Source organism: Hylobates moloch, unplaced genomic scaffold (genome assembly GCF_009828535.3).
Source record: "Hylobates moloch isolate HMO894 unplaced genomic scaffold, HMol_V3 SCAFFOLD_16, whole genome shotgun sequence".
NCBI classification, from domain to species: domain Eukaryota; kingdom Metazoa; phylum Chordata; class Mammalia; order Primates; family Hylobatidae; genus Hylobates; species Hylobates moloch.
The window spans coordinates 43,325,775-43,341,566 of record NW_026652291.1 but is presented as its reverse complement, the minus strand read 5'-3'; the positions used below and the strand labels follow the sequence as shown (position 1 = coordinate 43,341,566).

Genomic DNA, 15,792 nt, shown 5'->3' with positions numbered 1-15,792 from the left:
GCTAGAAGTAGAGGGAGCTGAGTTATTTTATTCAGACACCTACATAGCACTCAAAACATGGCTGACTTCCCCCAAACAGAAAAGCATAGAGAAATACAATTCTATAGATGTTTCAGTGACAATTTTAAAACAATTTTACAATTCTGTATTAGTTGAGGTAATGTTACCTGTTGTAATAACCCAAAATGTCGGTTGACTCACATAAGAAAGGTTTATTTCTCCCTAATCTGGGATGTTTTTGGCCATTCAGTTTTCTTCTAGCAGTATCTCAGGGATTGAGGCTCCTTTTGTGATTTGGTCATTCAGAGTCCTTGTGGACTTTGAAGGAATGTATTGCCATGCAAATGGAGGAAGAAAAGCCATGAGGGTGAAATGATGTGTTTTAGGGGACAGGCTTAGAGGTGCTGCTCTTCACTTCTGCCCAAACTCCATTGGCCAGAACTAGTCTAATGGGTCCACCTATATTTAAGAAGGCTGGGAATTGTAGTTTATTTATATGCCTGAGAAAATGAAACAGTATTGGTAAGACTCTTGTTAAGTCAGTTAAGTTACGGCATACTTACTTTTTTTAAAAAATTATTTGAAATGTTGTGGTACTGGTGATTATGAGAAGCTTGCCAATGGCAAGCTTATTGGTTGCTTAAGTTCTTTCTAACCCATGACAGCGCTAGAACACTATGGGCTGATTAAGGGTTCTACTTCTACTTGTACATCCATAGTCACCTTAGACTTAGACCATTTCAACACTGTGAAGGAGCATTGTTGCAGATAAAGACCATTTGAGTTTACATTTCCAAAGCCACAGGGCAAAGAGTTTTGAGCTAGTAGGCTGAGCAAGGTTGACCACTTCTACGTGTGTATGTGCGCTAGTAGGTACATACATATATGGCATACTGAAAACATTAAAGCAAATATATGAGCAAAAGAAGCATAATGCAGAGGAAACATTTTTCCACATATGAATCTTAGAGTATGTCATCTGGAGAGCTTAAACTTGGCAAATGATTGCTATCTTGTGACATTGCTTCGACACAGGCTTACCCATGCTGAAATGTTAAAATAATTGAGACGGCCATCTATGACTCTGGTTCTTTGGTTCTTTTTTTTTTTTTTTTGTCTTTTGTAGTAATTAAAAAATCCTGTGTAGCATTTTATTGATAAGTCAAATAAGTCAAATCACATGGTATGTATTGTAAGCTTCATAGTCTCCTTACAGTTTCTCTGGAGTTGCTCCAGAAAGATTCAGAAATATGGCTCAAGGGGAAGTTTGGGTGACATTTCACAGTGCTGATAAATTTTAATGTGCATTCCACTACATAATAAAACATCTGATTCTTTTCAGCAAACAGATAAGAAGTAGGAGACAGGATTGGCATTATATCTATGGTCATCTCGAGGAGGGACAAGATTGAGTGGTGAGAAGATTAGAATTTGGATAAATTCTAAGGTAGGTAGTATGGAATTTTACTGTGTATTTTAAAATCCAAAATTGCTTAGTGAAAGATTCTAATCTTACAAGGAGAATTGCAGAATTTATCAAATTATGTATGCAGACATAACACAGTCAAGATTAAAATCATACCTGTTTTCTAATTCCAGTTATGCCATCAAGGAATCCTGTGATCTTGGATTACCTTGATCTTTCTTTCGTGTCTTCCAACATCTGTTATATCTTGAGGTAGTCCCAGAGGAGGAGGGGATTTGGCAATTATTTGTTGAGTTAAACTGACAATAGGAAAGATTTCCTAGACTATTCAGATAAAGTCTAACACTAGACATACCGTCCATACTGGTCAAATTACCTAGCTGCTCCCAAATACATTTTTTTCTCCATAAGATATAGCGTGTGATTATGGAGGCTGCTTTTACCTGAGGTAGAGGAGTATTTTAACGAAAAATGAAACCGTTCATCTCGGAGGACTCACAACCACTTTAGAGGGTGTGGAAAGACGAGAATTAGGAAAAGATATAAATGACTTTAGGTGAGTATTTCCCAGTGCTATTAAAATGCAGGTAGTGACCTTTATAAGATGTTTTGAAAAGGAAAAAAAAAAGTCGCTTTATAAACACAATTCTCATTAAGGGAAGAAAACTATTTTCTGTATAATAGGCTTTCCCCCAGCTCCCCTCTTCTGCTTGAGTAACTGTAAAGACAGCAACTAGTGGCTGCCTTCACGGTTAGTGTAAGTTCATGAACTGATAGCTACGTAGCTAAGGTGAAAACAGGGACCTCAAACCAGTCAGGGTGGATTCATCTATTCCCATGCGTTCTTGGTTACCTTTGATGTACCAGGCACTGTGTGCTAGACAGTGGGGACACGGTGTTAACCAGGTGAACTAGCTTAAAATCTGGCGTGATGGATATTGTGAAACAGGATTGGTAGGGTGAATTGGGAATGTAATTAGGGGGCTAATGTAGTCGGTGGGAAGCTGTCAGGGGAAGCTGCTATGAGGAAGTGGTATTTAAGCTGAGATGTGAAAGCTGAGTAGGAGTAAGCCAGGTAAAAGGGAGGCACATTAAGATAGAAGAAACAGCATGTACAAAATACCTTAGGCAAGTGAGACCCTTCCCTCTTCAAGGAAACTGAAAAAAGTCCAGCGTGACTGGACCTTAAAGAGCAAGGAGGACAGTGTTTTGAGATGAGCTGGACAAGAAGACAAGGCTCATTGAGATATAAGCTGCAACTTGCCCTTATTCCAACTAAGAAGGAAGTAGCAGTGGTGTGCTTCTGGCTAGGACCATCTCCTGGATTTGAAGTGTACCCATCTCAAAGCCCCCTGTCATACCCGATAGCTGAAACTTTATCATCAGATCTTCAACCCACTGTGGCTTATTATTACTTCTTTAGACAGTTCGGTTTTAGGTTACCGGCTTTTTCAATCTTAGGGCTAACAAACTGTTAGCTTTGCCATAGGCATTCAGTAGGTGCTGAGAGAGCAAGCAGGGGGCCCTGAGAGTGGTGGGGTCGCTGGTGTAGCCCCTTCCGCCTCACAGAGTGCTAGCCACCACAGGAATCAACGTAACACTGCACAGCAGCCCTGCCCTGGCTCCAAAGACAGCAACTTTCCTTTCTAATTGATTCCCAGTAGTGCTGTCTTCCTTCCAGGCCCTGGTGTGACTCTACAGGGAACCAGGGAAGTGATGGGTCTCTTCTTCAGTGCGATTCTCTCTCCAAAGATAGCTTTGGGTAACATTTCTCTAGTAGATTTTTCATCTTCCCTTCTTTAATTTGGCTTACTGGCTACCCAAATTGCCCACTTTGATGCTCTAATCATCCCCCATCCCCAAGAAAACAGCCCTATTTAACAACAACAACAAAAGCAATGTAAAACATAAAAACATAGCTTGAGATATGGGAAATTATGCAATCATTTGGGTAAATTTATACTAATGTGTACATGTACACTAAAGTATACTAAAGGCTAAAACATGCACACCTCTAGTCTCCTTTGTGAAAAATACCTTTGCTTTTGTGCATTTTCATGTTAAAGAAGTTTGTTGGCCTGCGGTTTTAATTAGCTGTTGGACCAAAATGAAGACTTTCTAATTGTGTGAAGGACGTGTTGTAGACCACAAGAACTTTTTTTTTTTTTTAAATCTGAGGCACCCTGCCAGTAGGCAGCCACAGACAACGCCAAAAGGAATTAGACTCTGGGCTGATTTTTATGGATTAGTTAATATATCCCTCCTCAGAATCTATCAAGTGCTCAAACCTGCAGACACAAACACGAACACACGAGGGAGGAGAGTCCCAGAAGGCAGAAGATCCCGTACTGCTCATCCCCAAACGCCTCACCCCGGGTCACACCCACGAACTCATCCGGTTCTCTCTTCTCAGGATCCTACTCCAAGGCGAAGAGTATCCCAGAGAAAGGGTCAGGGTCTTAAAAAAAAAATAAAACACTGAGTCAAACCCCGCTGCTTCCTCAGCCGCTTAAAGTGCCGCCCCACCCCTCCCGCCAAACCCGACCTCCGCAGGGGACACCGAGCCAAGGCCTGCAGCGAGTGACCTGCCCGGGGAGGCGCGGGGCCGCTCACCTACCCGGGCCCGCGGCTCTCGCCCGGCCCCAGCCTCCCAGCCCACTCTGCCGGCCCCAACTTAGGCGAGCGCAGTCGGGACCCCTCTGTCGGGGCTCTTTGTTCACTGCGCCTCGGCGTTCCAGCTCTCAACCTTGTTCCCAGCAGCCCCCGCCGGCGCACTCGACCTACAGGAAAGTTGCTCCCGAGCTGTGGAGGGGCGTCATCGCCTCCTAGCAACGCTCCTAGCAACCGGGTAACATCTGCTCCCTGCGGTCCAATGCGAGCTGAGAACAGCTGCGCGCCCGCCTAGCGCTGCGAACCCGGAGTGAGAGGCGCTTCAGAGACTGGAGGGACGGACCTGCAGGAGCCAGGGCTGCCCGCCGAGCTGCAGTTGCCGCTACTGCCGCTGTCAGCGCCCGACTGAAGAGTGACAGCCGCAAAAGCAGGAGTGAGCACCGAACCCCGCGCTTCTACCTAACAGGTGCATGCGCCGATTTGGTGAGTGGACCCAGCTCGCAAGGTATGTCTGGATTCATTCCAGCCAGGTGCCTTCCTCCGAGCTCAGAAGAGAGTCCTTTCCTTGAGGGGGAGGATAGGGACGTGTTCCGGGATCCCACCCCGCCCCCAGCCATTGAAGAGTGGCCAGCTGCTGGTCCCAAATGACCTGATTTGATTTTTTAAATGTAAATCTTGGGCTTGGTTCTTGGGTGAAGATTCCCCTGCTCTTCGCTATTAGATTAGCGTTCGGAAGTTTTCAGTCCTTGTTTTTCCGCTGACTTCGCTGCCTATGTGCGGCTAGACTGGAAGCAGCAAGCGCCCATAGAAACCCTGTGGTTAAAGCTCAAACGACATAGTGTAGTCTTGACTAATTGAATCAACACGTATGGATAGCAACATTCTTTTTAGGTCCTCCTCTGGAAAGCGTCCATTTGGCCAAGAGCAGCCTTTCACTGTTACTCAACCTCCTGAAAAGTAACCATAGTAACTCACCTCTCTTTTGATGGGATCCTCCTTATTGGCTGCCTATCTTCCTTTGGAAAGCGCATCTCTCTAAATTTAGAAGATGATGAGATCCGTAAGCATACATCCATGTAGAAAAGGTGCAGTTAAACATGGCCCTTTAAAGAAATGCTGTCTTCAAAGAAAAAGTAGCATTTGGCGATTTCAAATCTCGTGAGAAAGAATGTGCATTCCAAAGAAAGACTGGGTTCGTGTTTTAACTGCTGGTTTGTTACTTTAGAGGAAATACTTCCTGAAATTATATAAAATCTGGCATTAAAACTTAAGAATGACTCTGATTTTTTTTTTTAAATCAGCCTACTGATAATCTTCCAAAAATAATCTCCCAAGTAAATAACTGGTAAGATGAGTTATTCAGTTATTTCCAAATTTCTTAGGGTAGTTAAGATTCCTCATGTTTAAACTTAAATCTGGAGAACACTGAAGTGATTGTGTGTGTTTGAAGGTTTATCTATCTATCTAGCCCAGACCAACCCCATCTCAAATATCTTAGATAGTATCCTCCTGCTGCAGGCTTTCTCCTGACTTGAGAACCAGTTCATGTCAGTGCAGTCCTGACTCGCCCGATGTTATTTGTGTCTGTCTCCTTGTTTCAAGATCTCAGGTAACCATTCATGACCCTGAGGCTGTGAGAAATGCTCGCTGTGCAAAGGGGAACTCTTACCAGATTTTCTGAAGCTGTTCTAGAAATACACTTTTCGGATTGATTCAGCATTACCAGGTAATTGCTAGCTTAACAGAAATTACTGTTTAAATATGTATCCAGAGAAATGAATGCTAATGTAACATTACCATAACTTACAAGATCAATATAAGGGGTTGTTTATATAGATGGTTGCTGGGTAGAAGTCAATAGAGGTTTTCTGTAAAAAGGACATTTGTGGGCTGGCAGATTTTGCTCTCTAAGACCCATGTGAATAGGGTGGGCCAAATTAGGTAGCCTGGCTCCGGGAACATGCCAAGCGGAAGCCTACTGAGCACACGAGTGCATGTCTGAATGAAGGAAGTGAGGAGAACTCTCCAAGTTGCAGAAAGAGATTATTGTGATGTTTCAAATTTAATTTGCATAAGGTCATGATGATAGAAACTTATGAGGCTTCAACATTTTAAACTCAATTTTCAAGACTGAATACATCTTAAATGAGTGTTCAACCCTCCAGCATTTGTAACTTTCACATATACTGTGTCCTTCCTATAGGTAACCAGCCTAGCAAATTACAATCAAATTTATAAGAATATACCATGCTGCATTTCATCCCATTTCTTTCCTCCCTTTATAAAAATAAATAATTGACAATTTTTATTCAGAAACCTATTTGAAAATTTATTCTGGTCTAGTGGTACAGATTTATGAATACCGTGAGACTTTAAGATTATTGATCTCTATAGTCACTTATTTAAATATCTATAGTTTAATAATTTTAAGCATTAAAGATTAGCATTTGAACTGTCAAAAATGTTGGTTTTGTTAGCCCTTAGCACCATCCACCCTTCTTCCTTCATTTATCATACTGACTGTATTTTATGGTGAGAAACAACCCAAGGAGATCAATAATATTTACCGTCATCTGCCATGAGATGTATACAGAGTTCCATTCATGCTATCAATCTGAAGAAAGTTTGAGCAAAGCAGCCACAATTATTGGTTCATGTAGATGAATTAGTTGTGTGATTAGTAATTTATACCACAGCCTATCTCTTGTCATGTGCATAAAAGTTGAAGCTCATTCAGTGCCCTTTGATTTACATGAATCAGTCTGCCCTTTCGTTGAGACCACTGCCACAATCAAAAAGGCCAGTGAAAGAGGTTCTTAAATTTTAATTTTGATTCTATCATAAATGTGTAATATGCAGACTATATCCTGTGCAACTTGGGACAAACGGATCTGTTTGAAAAGTCATTCATTAGAAAATTTTATGGTATTTGGCTTTATTTATTTATTTAAATAAATAAAAATAAATCAAATGGTATCATTATAATATCCACATTTAATCCTGGAGACATTGGTGGGTCCAAAGTTAGAGTGTGGAAAAAATTCCACCAATTTTTATTTAAGGATCTAGTCACCCTCGTCAATTTGGACACCAGCTGCACTTGTATATGTAATGGGTTATAAAGAAGGCATGCACTTAGGAGTATAGGATTTGGCTAAAGCTGAGATCAAGCAGGTTAAAACTAAACCAAATTCTAATTTCAGTCTTTTTTACTCATATACTCTAGTTGGAAGTTTTTAGGTATGTGTGAAAATTCTATGTTCAATTTTATGTCATGTAAACTTCATGGAATTTAGAAGACGCCTTGATGCACAGAGAGATGTTGAAAACTTTTATCAAGAGGTTGAGGCCCTTACCTCCATACCTGGGCTCTCTACTGATGACTCATGTCAGCTGGCATCCAACAGTAACTCTAAAGACAAGGAATAATCAATTCAGATTGCTCTATTTGTCAAAGCAATATGCCTCAGAAACCTAGAAAAGGCTCAACTGCTAACTCTGAAGCAGAGGTAGGAGTACATTGACCAAAACCATTCAGCACTAAAACGAAGGAAGGATACCTTCGAGTTTTGGGAGAGGCCAATCCTTGTTGATTCTTTTTTCCTTTTTCTTTTTAAGTTGTTTATCTAAATAGTGTTAATACATTAATGTTTACCCTTTGTAATCTGACACCATTTTTTATATTTTCTTTTTTCCTAATTAAATATATACAAATGGGCTGATTAACAGAGCCGTCCAATTCACTGCAATAATTCTCAGCTGGGGGAAAGGGGTGGCAGAAGGATATTACTGAAAAGCACTAAGAGCTAACCAATGTTGTGCTTAATATTGTAATATAGCCTTATATTTAGAAAACAAAAGAACGACAGAAAGTAAAGTGCAGCAAAAAGGCTTCTTGGTAGAAACATAAGAGTTATCTAAATATCAGTGGTGCTTAGAAGGACAGGAGGAACAAATTTGAGGCTGGGAAGTCTACTCTGCGTGTGTGTTTCAGAGTACATATTGTTTTCAAAGTGCTTAGGAAAAGGGAGCATGAGTAAGGAACATGAAGAAAAGTTGGGAATATTGTAAAGAGAGTCAAGACTCAAGAGCCTAGAACCTCAATTCTGCCTCCATGTGCTGCTCATTTTACTGCTTCATGGCTCATTTTCTGTCTGTCTAATGTGGGGTGTAAGACTACAAGCTTAAGTAGATTGCTTGAGCATGAACGTACCACAATTTAATGAAGCACCTATAGCTCTTTCAGAAAAACTTTTATGTTCACGGGTACATGTGGAGGATTGTTATATGGGTGAATTGTGTGTCACTGGGTTTGGTCTACAGATTATTTCACCACCCTGGTAATAAGCGTAGTACCTGAGAGGTAGTTTTTGTATCCTCACCCTCCTCCCTCAAGTAGGCCCCTGTGTCTGTTCTTCGTGTTCGTGTGTACTCAATGTAGCTCCCACTTATAAATGAGAAGATGAAGTATTTGGTTTTCTGTTCATGTGTTAGTTCTCTTAGGATAATGGCTTCCAGCTCCATCTATGTTGATGCAAAGGACATGATTTCATGCTTTTTTATGGCTGTATAGTATAGCTGTGTGCTACTCCATGGAAGCACCTATAGCTCTTTAGCGAAAAGGTACACTGTGAATGAAAATTATTTCACCACTAGAGCAAACCCAGGTGAAACACAAATCAGGTACCATATGAGTGAGGGCAGAGAGTCATCCAACTCCAGGCGAATCCTCATGTGTTTTAAAGTGAGTAAAATTAATGATTAGCTCAATCTTATGTTTTTTTACAACCCTTCTAGGATAGCAGAAGCAACATTGGCCTGGATAGATGTTTTTGTTAATATACTCAAGCGTGGAGTGGTGGTGGTGGTGATATCAAAGTGGAAGACAATGTGAGTGATATAGATCAGGTACTTTTAGAAAGGCTACTGTTATCCATAGGTTAGGGATTGAAACTCTTTTCTTTGAGTACCAGTCCTGGGTATGGAGGGAAGTTGTAGTATCTCTCCAGCATATATCTAGGTATGGATTTCTTGGAACCCATATACTGCAATGTGGTTCCAAAAAAGCAATTTTCTTTCTAATTCATTTCTGCTTTCCAAGGTAAAAGATGGGGATAAAAGGAAGCATCATTCCTCAAAATCAGGAATGCACTTCTAGGGGGTGGAAAATCACAAAGTTTACCCAAGAAGCCTCCTGCACTTCGCCTCTATCATTAGCAGGGCCAGATCACGGAAGCAATTGACTTTAGTGCAGCATCTAAGGAAACCTAATGGTGTTCTGTTTGGTTCAGAGACCAATGACCAAATTACCATTGGAGTAGGATAGGCTTGTGGAACTGGTAGGGTTTTCTTTACTATTCCATGCCTGTGCTTGGGGTTATCCCAAGGGACATGGATGCAATCTAGTACCAGACAATGCTGCTGGTATCTTGAGAAACTCTTCTAAGTCATTGGCTCTCAGTATTCCTGGAAGTTCCTAAGAAAGTCTGCTAGGAGCTGGAACTTGTTGGTAATTCTAAATTGCCAGTAAAGTCAATATTGTGCTTGGGATGGATAAATCTGAAGACAGAGATTGCTCCATTGATTTGGAGATAAAACCTGGCACTGAGTTCTGCTACCATAAAGGATATTATCCAGAAAGGTGCTAGGCAAGGGGGTTATGAGAGAGAAGAAAGATGGCTGATGGAATATTGTTAGACATCAACAGAGCCAAAGGTCTCCAGAAGGCACAGCATCATAGCCTTGAACTTTGCACCCATCTACCTTCTTGAATACACTCATGAATGCTTCACGCAGCCCATGCTTAGCACTAAAGAGAGGACCATTGTCCTAGGTATAATATAATGCTGCTGAGCAGGATATGTACTTATGATTTCAAAATGAAGTCACTGAAATAATAATATGTAACATTTATTGAGCAGGAAATATGAACACATGTGACAGGCACTGAGTAAACATCATCTTTTTAAACATCATCTCTTCTAATTCCAGTAAAGCTCAATGAGTTTGGTATTTTCCCCCCGTTTAACAGATAAAGAAAAGTTAGGCTCTTTGAGGTTAAATATCTTGGCTAAAGTCAGTAAGCAAATAAACTGTAGAGCTGGTATTTGAACTAGTGCCGTTGGACACAACTAGAAGGTTACGCTGAAGTATTTTAAGCCATGCAGCGTGACTGCAGAATGTGGTTAGCAGGGACAGTTGGGGTAACTCTTTCTAATCAACTATAGTCATGGCCCTTAAGGAAATACCTCCAGTAGCTTTGTCACCAGCAAAGCATTATTTAGCTAGATAGGGACAATTGCACTTTTAAAGGCTCATGCCAGGCTAACATGTTACAAAGAAAAATCAGTAAGACTTTGTGAAGCTGAGGTGCCTGATTTATCTATAACACAAGTCAGTTGTTGATCTGAGATGGAACCCACCTTCTTTCTCCTCATTGATCAGCCTCCACCCCTTCTGTCTGTGGGTAGGATGCACACATCTAATAGGATGGTTTCAACTCTGTTTTTGGAATGTTTTGATTTAAATGTTGTTGGGGGGGAAAAATGAAAACCAAACTAAAATTCAGATATATTGAACTCATCACTTCTTCACCATGTCTCCAGCTTTTGAGTCTTGGACAAAGAATGGATTACTTTGACAGGAGTTGTTCTTTTTACTGTGGTCTGTTATCTCAAAGTGTTTGTAAATTAATTTGCTGATGATGTTTCTTTAATGTACTGTCCCCAGGCCATGTACCAAATGAAATCACTTGCACCATAATAGGATTTTAGTCTTCTGGAGGCAGAAGCAGAGCAATCAGGAAGAGCATTTGAGCAATCATTTGTAATCACATTTTAAACATTTATTTAAAGAATTATATATAAATTGTATTGCTAGAACTCTAATGACAGGGATGGTCACTGTGTTCCGTAACTTTTAATTTGTTGGTTATTGATGTTTTATACTACCAAATACACTGAGCCTGGTGTAGATATTTTATGGGCCCAGAGGATATAGCATTAGAAACAGCTTGAATATTCAAGCCAGCATTAGCCATTTCACTTTCAGAGATAAATTTAGGCTCAGCCTAATTCAGTTTTGTAATTTACATACTGTTCTCAGAGCTCAGAACGCTCAGAATATGAAGACATAAAGTCATTTCATTTTTTTCTTGTCTATTTCGTCATCTTTATTTGAATAATAGGCTGGGTTGAGTTTGGCCTTTTAGTTGCAGGAGAACCATAACAGATTTACACATGTTTACTGCATCATAACAACCAAACTTGTTTGGAGAGTCAGATCAGCTTTAATTAATTATCCAGATGATTACCTGTATGTTTCAAAAATAGTTTACACCTCCTTCACCCAAAATGCATGACCAGTGGCAACACACCAGAAATATCTGGAGTTGTTATAGAATCTACTACTTTTTTTCAACTTGATCATTTGCAATATCTTCTTGCAGTTTTTTTAACTGTCTGATTACAATCTAGTATCTTTGGGAGGCAGGGTAGTGGAGTCTTTGAGTCAGAGCTAGGAGGCCAGGCTGGGCTTTGCTTCTATGTGATAGATTTGTGACTAATGGCACAAATAAGGTCTACAATTTGATTGAGTGTTTACTATATGCTAGGCACAGTGCCAGTCACTTTCTATGAATTATTTCAATGATCTTATGAGCCAGTGTTATTTCTATCCTTACTTTACAAATGAGGTTTCTAGAGAGTTTATGTAATTTGCTCCAAGTCACACAAATAAGAAGCAGCAGAGCTGGAATTCAGACCACTTCCATCTGACTTCAAAACCCAAACTCTTAGCCACATACCAGAATGTAAATTATTGAACTCATCTGGGCTGTAGTTTTCTCATCTGGACACTGAGGAGGCTGAATCAGGTGACGGATACATAGTTATCAGCTCTGAATGTTTTGAGTTCTAATCCAGCCAAGCAAACAGACGTAGGAACTTATGTTTGCTATATATTTTAACCTAAAAGTGGCTAGAACCATCCTCCAAAATTGATACTGAAAACATTTAAAATAGCTAAACATCTTGCAAAGAGGTAATTGTCAAACTGATACCAGCTGTGAAGGCTTTTCGGCATTTTAACAACCCATGGGGGTATTTTTTTAAGAGGAATAAACTAAATGGCTCAGTGTGTTGCCCATGGAGGAGCCGAGACTCAAATCTAGAACTCCTGAGAATTTTCTCTGTACTTTCAGGATCTGATACATTCAGTATATTAGGCTAATTTGTTGATGATAGCCAGACAATCTTTATGAACCTTGGAATCATTTGATATGATTTTTTTGGTCTTGATCTGTTAAATATCTTTCCTGGAGGTGCACTTGGGAGCCAGAACTATAAGTTTATTTGGTTCTCTAATCTGCCACCTGCCTTCCCTTGTATCACTCATTAAAAGATTCTTAATTGGTCATAAATGCTGTAGATATTGCATTACATTGGAAGATAAAATGAGCAGACATTTTAAAAAGATACATAAAAGAAAGTCATATTTGCTCATGATGAAGTTACTCATCTCATTTTCTAGTCTTTCCTCACCGTCACCTACACTATAGTAATTCATTAGAGCTTGTTAAAAAAATTAGAGACCTGCCCAGCTATAATGCTAATAATAGCCATTGATGCTTCTCAATGTGAACCCAAGAAAAGTGACTTCATTCTTCACTATTTAGTTAAAATGCAGTCTGGCTTTGTTCATGAGGCTAAAGCATCTAAGCCAGTGTAGGGAAGCAATAGCAACAACAACAACAATCAATCAAGCCAATTGCCTGGCATTCTATTGCTATGGCAATCAGCTGATTGACTGAATGTTCTGCTCTTAACTTGTTGCCATAGTGCTACTACTACACCTGCTGAATGCTGCAACCTGGAGGCTCTCAAAATGCAATCCCCAGACTGGCAGCATCAGCATCACCTGGAAATTTGTTAGAAATGCAAATTCACTGCTCCTAGCCCAGATCTACTGAATTAGAAACTCTGGGGGTGGGACCCAGCAATTGGGTTTAACATACCCTCCAGATAATTCTGATGCTCACTAACATTTGAAAACTACCATTACATGAATTAGTTAAACAGTTTAAAAAGAAGTACAAGTCCGAGGGGGGAGGGACAGCATTAGGAGATATACCTAATGCTAAATGACGAGTTAATGGGTGCAGCAAAACAACACGGCACATGGATACATATGTAACAAACCTGCACATCGTGCACATGTACCCTAAAACCTAAAGTATAATAATTTTAAAAAAAAGGAGTACAAGTAATTGTCACACAGGATAACCCAAAGCTTCACCAAATTATTTGATTAAATCCTTAAAAAATATACCAAAGAAAATGCAGTTTACTAAAAAACAGCCCCTGAGAAACCTGGTTTCAGTGATGCTTTCTTTGTTCTCTATACAATCAGTTTTGTTCTTCTTTCCCAAACTTTTGAAATCAGTGAAAACTCTATGTAAGCTGAGTTTGCTTACTGAATTCAGGGACTGTGTAGGTGTAGTAGCAACTATTGTCTTTGCTTCAGTTCAGTTGTGAATTATCATGACATACGCATTTCTTTTAAGATCAGATACACCAGTGTTTAAAAATTCTTCATTCCCTTAACAAAACATAACAACTATAACTTAAGGCTCTCTTGGGTTAATAATCCACAGTGATGCCAGTGAAAAATTAGAATGCTTGGGAATGATTTTGTAGCTTTTCTTACTGACTGAGGAAAATCATTTAGCTACAAAAAGTTGCGGGAAGCTTTTGTAGCTTAGATGCCACTGAGTTGGAGGACAAACTAGAAAAAGCAAATTCTTGAACACATTTTAAATAGATAAGCTTAGAAAAATTTAAGATTTTAGTGGAAAACCATCAAATGTCTTGCTGTAGATTTATTTAACTAACATACATTATTCATTGTTTTGTGAACTAAATGGTTTCAACACATAGAAATATTCGAGGATGTGTATTAAGGGTAAAATAAATGATGCTTAAATATGAAGTTTCTTTCTGGCCTGGTCCCCTGAGGTTGGATGAGAATTGAACTGGACTCAATTTGTTTTCTAAATTCATTCAGTGCTTTCTCCAGGAAGCTGCTTGTCTTTAGCTTTTAAAGTTGATCCTGCCTCCTTTTTGTGATATGAGTGCCACCTAGAGTACACTCTGGGAACTCCCCTAAGCACTATCGTTAAACTAAACGATTACTGAAAATTGGCTTTTGGAACTCCGTCCTTCCTTAAACAATTCAGAACCTCAGTAGCAATCGTATTTTAAAGGAGAAAACAAAGGTCTTCACTTTCAGTATTATGACAAGGTCAAGTTTGCAAGTCAGAACGTTACCTAAATCTTTCATTTATTTAGAACACCGTTAAACCATGTGTTAGGACGATGGCTACACCATAATCATATCATAGAGTGTTTTGTCTATAGATACACCATTATTTCTTTAAAGTGTAGTTGGGCTGCCAACTATTTTATGCCAATTTGATTAACCTGGTAACGCTAAATGTCCTCTCTGTATTAGGCAGTTTAACTAAAAGAATGGTGAAAAACTTCTTTTCTCCTCCCATTAAATTCCATTTCAAATTTGGGTGTGTTTTGACATTAAATGGCATGAAATAAAATAGTATATTGGTATTTGATTTCTGAGGGGCTGCATAAGGAAATGAATGTGAGTATTCTATCTAGAACGTCTGTTTTGGGTGTGAATGGTGGTATTTTCCTGCCTGCAGGCTTTTCAATCCAGGGCAGTTGTCACTGCTTCACCACGTTGAAGGGAGAATACCAATTTCTGGGATCACCGGTTTATTTTTATAGATAAAATTTATATTATAAGATACTATTTGCCACAATAAAATCTGACCTTTCCCCAATTATTTTATTTGTTTAGCTTATCCAACAAAAGTATTAACATACACATTAACAACGTCGAAAGTAGCCTACTTTAAGAGAAAATATGCAGAAGAAGAAGATTTACATCAAGATTACCATGGGTATTTTCCAAAAGTAAGGGTTTACTTATTATTATTGTTTCATTTTTATGACTGTTGTCAACAGTAAAAAGCTGTAGTTTTTGTTTTTCTAAATATAGATTTAATGATCATGTTTGCTTTCCAGCACCTGATATTACCTGAGGACAGAACTTGCATTCTGAAACTTTCTCTGGAGAAGCTCAGGTTTCTTGAAGACCCAGAAACCTACTTAAGAAGGTCTGTGTTAATTAACAATTTGCTGAGGAAGATACATCTAGAGACGGAGAAAGAGAGCTATGAATACTTTAAAGAAGCTCCCTGTTATAAGACTGCATATTCTGATACAAGAAAACGGCTGAAGTTTATGGTACAGGAATGCTGTTCTCAGTCTCTCTATTATGAAGAGCTGCATTCGTATCATATTGTGCCTTATGCTTCGGATAATGCCATTTATGAAATGGGCTACACTAGCAGCCACTTGGAGCAAAATTCTCAGTTGCTTATTTATAAAATGAATTAAAGTAACTGTTAAGTCCATTGATACTTTGTTTCTAAATGCTTGAACTGTTTATAGTGAAGATGTTAATATAAGGCACTCATTACCAGTGCACTTGATATCAAAGATGAGATGCATGCTGAACTGATTGGAGAGAGCAATGGTTATTACTCAGCAGTCCTTAGGATCATCAAATTGAATAGAAAATATGTTCACATATGATAAAGCGGTCTTTTAGCGCTTTAGAAGCAAAGATTTTTTTTAAACATAAGATTTGTAGGAAGGGGCCTACATTAAACAATT

At 39.3% G+C, this 15,792-nt stretch overlaps 1 protein-coding gene across 4 annotated transcripts in view; it reads left to right on the top strand.

Moving 5' to 3' along the window:
* The window catches only part of SYT16 (synaptotagmin 16), a 322,403-nt gene extending 306,873 nt beyond the window's left edge, over positions 1 to 15,530 (top strand). For 2 of the 4 annotated variants that reach the window (XR_009210272.1, XR_009210271.1), the window contains 5 exons: positions 1,343 to 1,447; positions 4,187 to 4,519; positions 5,639 to 5,762; positions 14,912 to 15,027; positions 15,139 to 15,530. The gene's annotated coding sequence lies outside the window, so the exon portion shown is untranslated. Of the gene's footprint in view, positions 1 to 1,342; positions 1,448 to 4,183; positions 4,520 to 5,638; positions 5,763 to 8,818; positions 8,927 to 14,911; positions 15,028 to 15,138 lie in introns of those variants that run through there. The other 2 variants (XR_009210273.1, XR_009210274.1) reach the window with 2 other exon arrangements.
* The last annotated feature ends 262 nt before the right edge of the window (positions 15,531 to 15,792 follow it).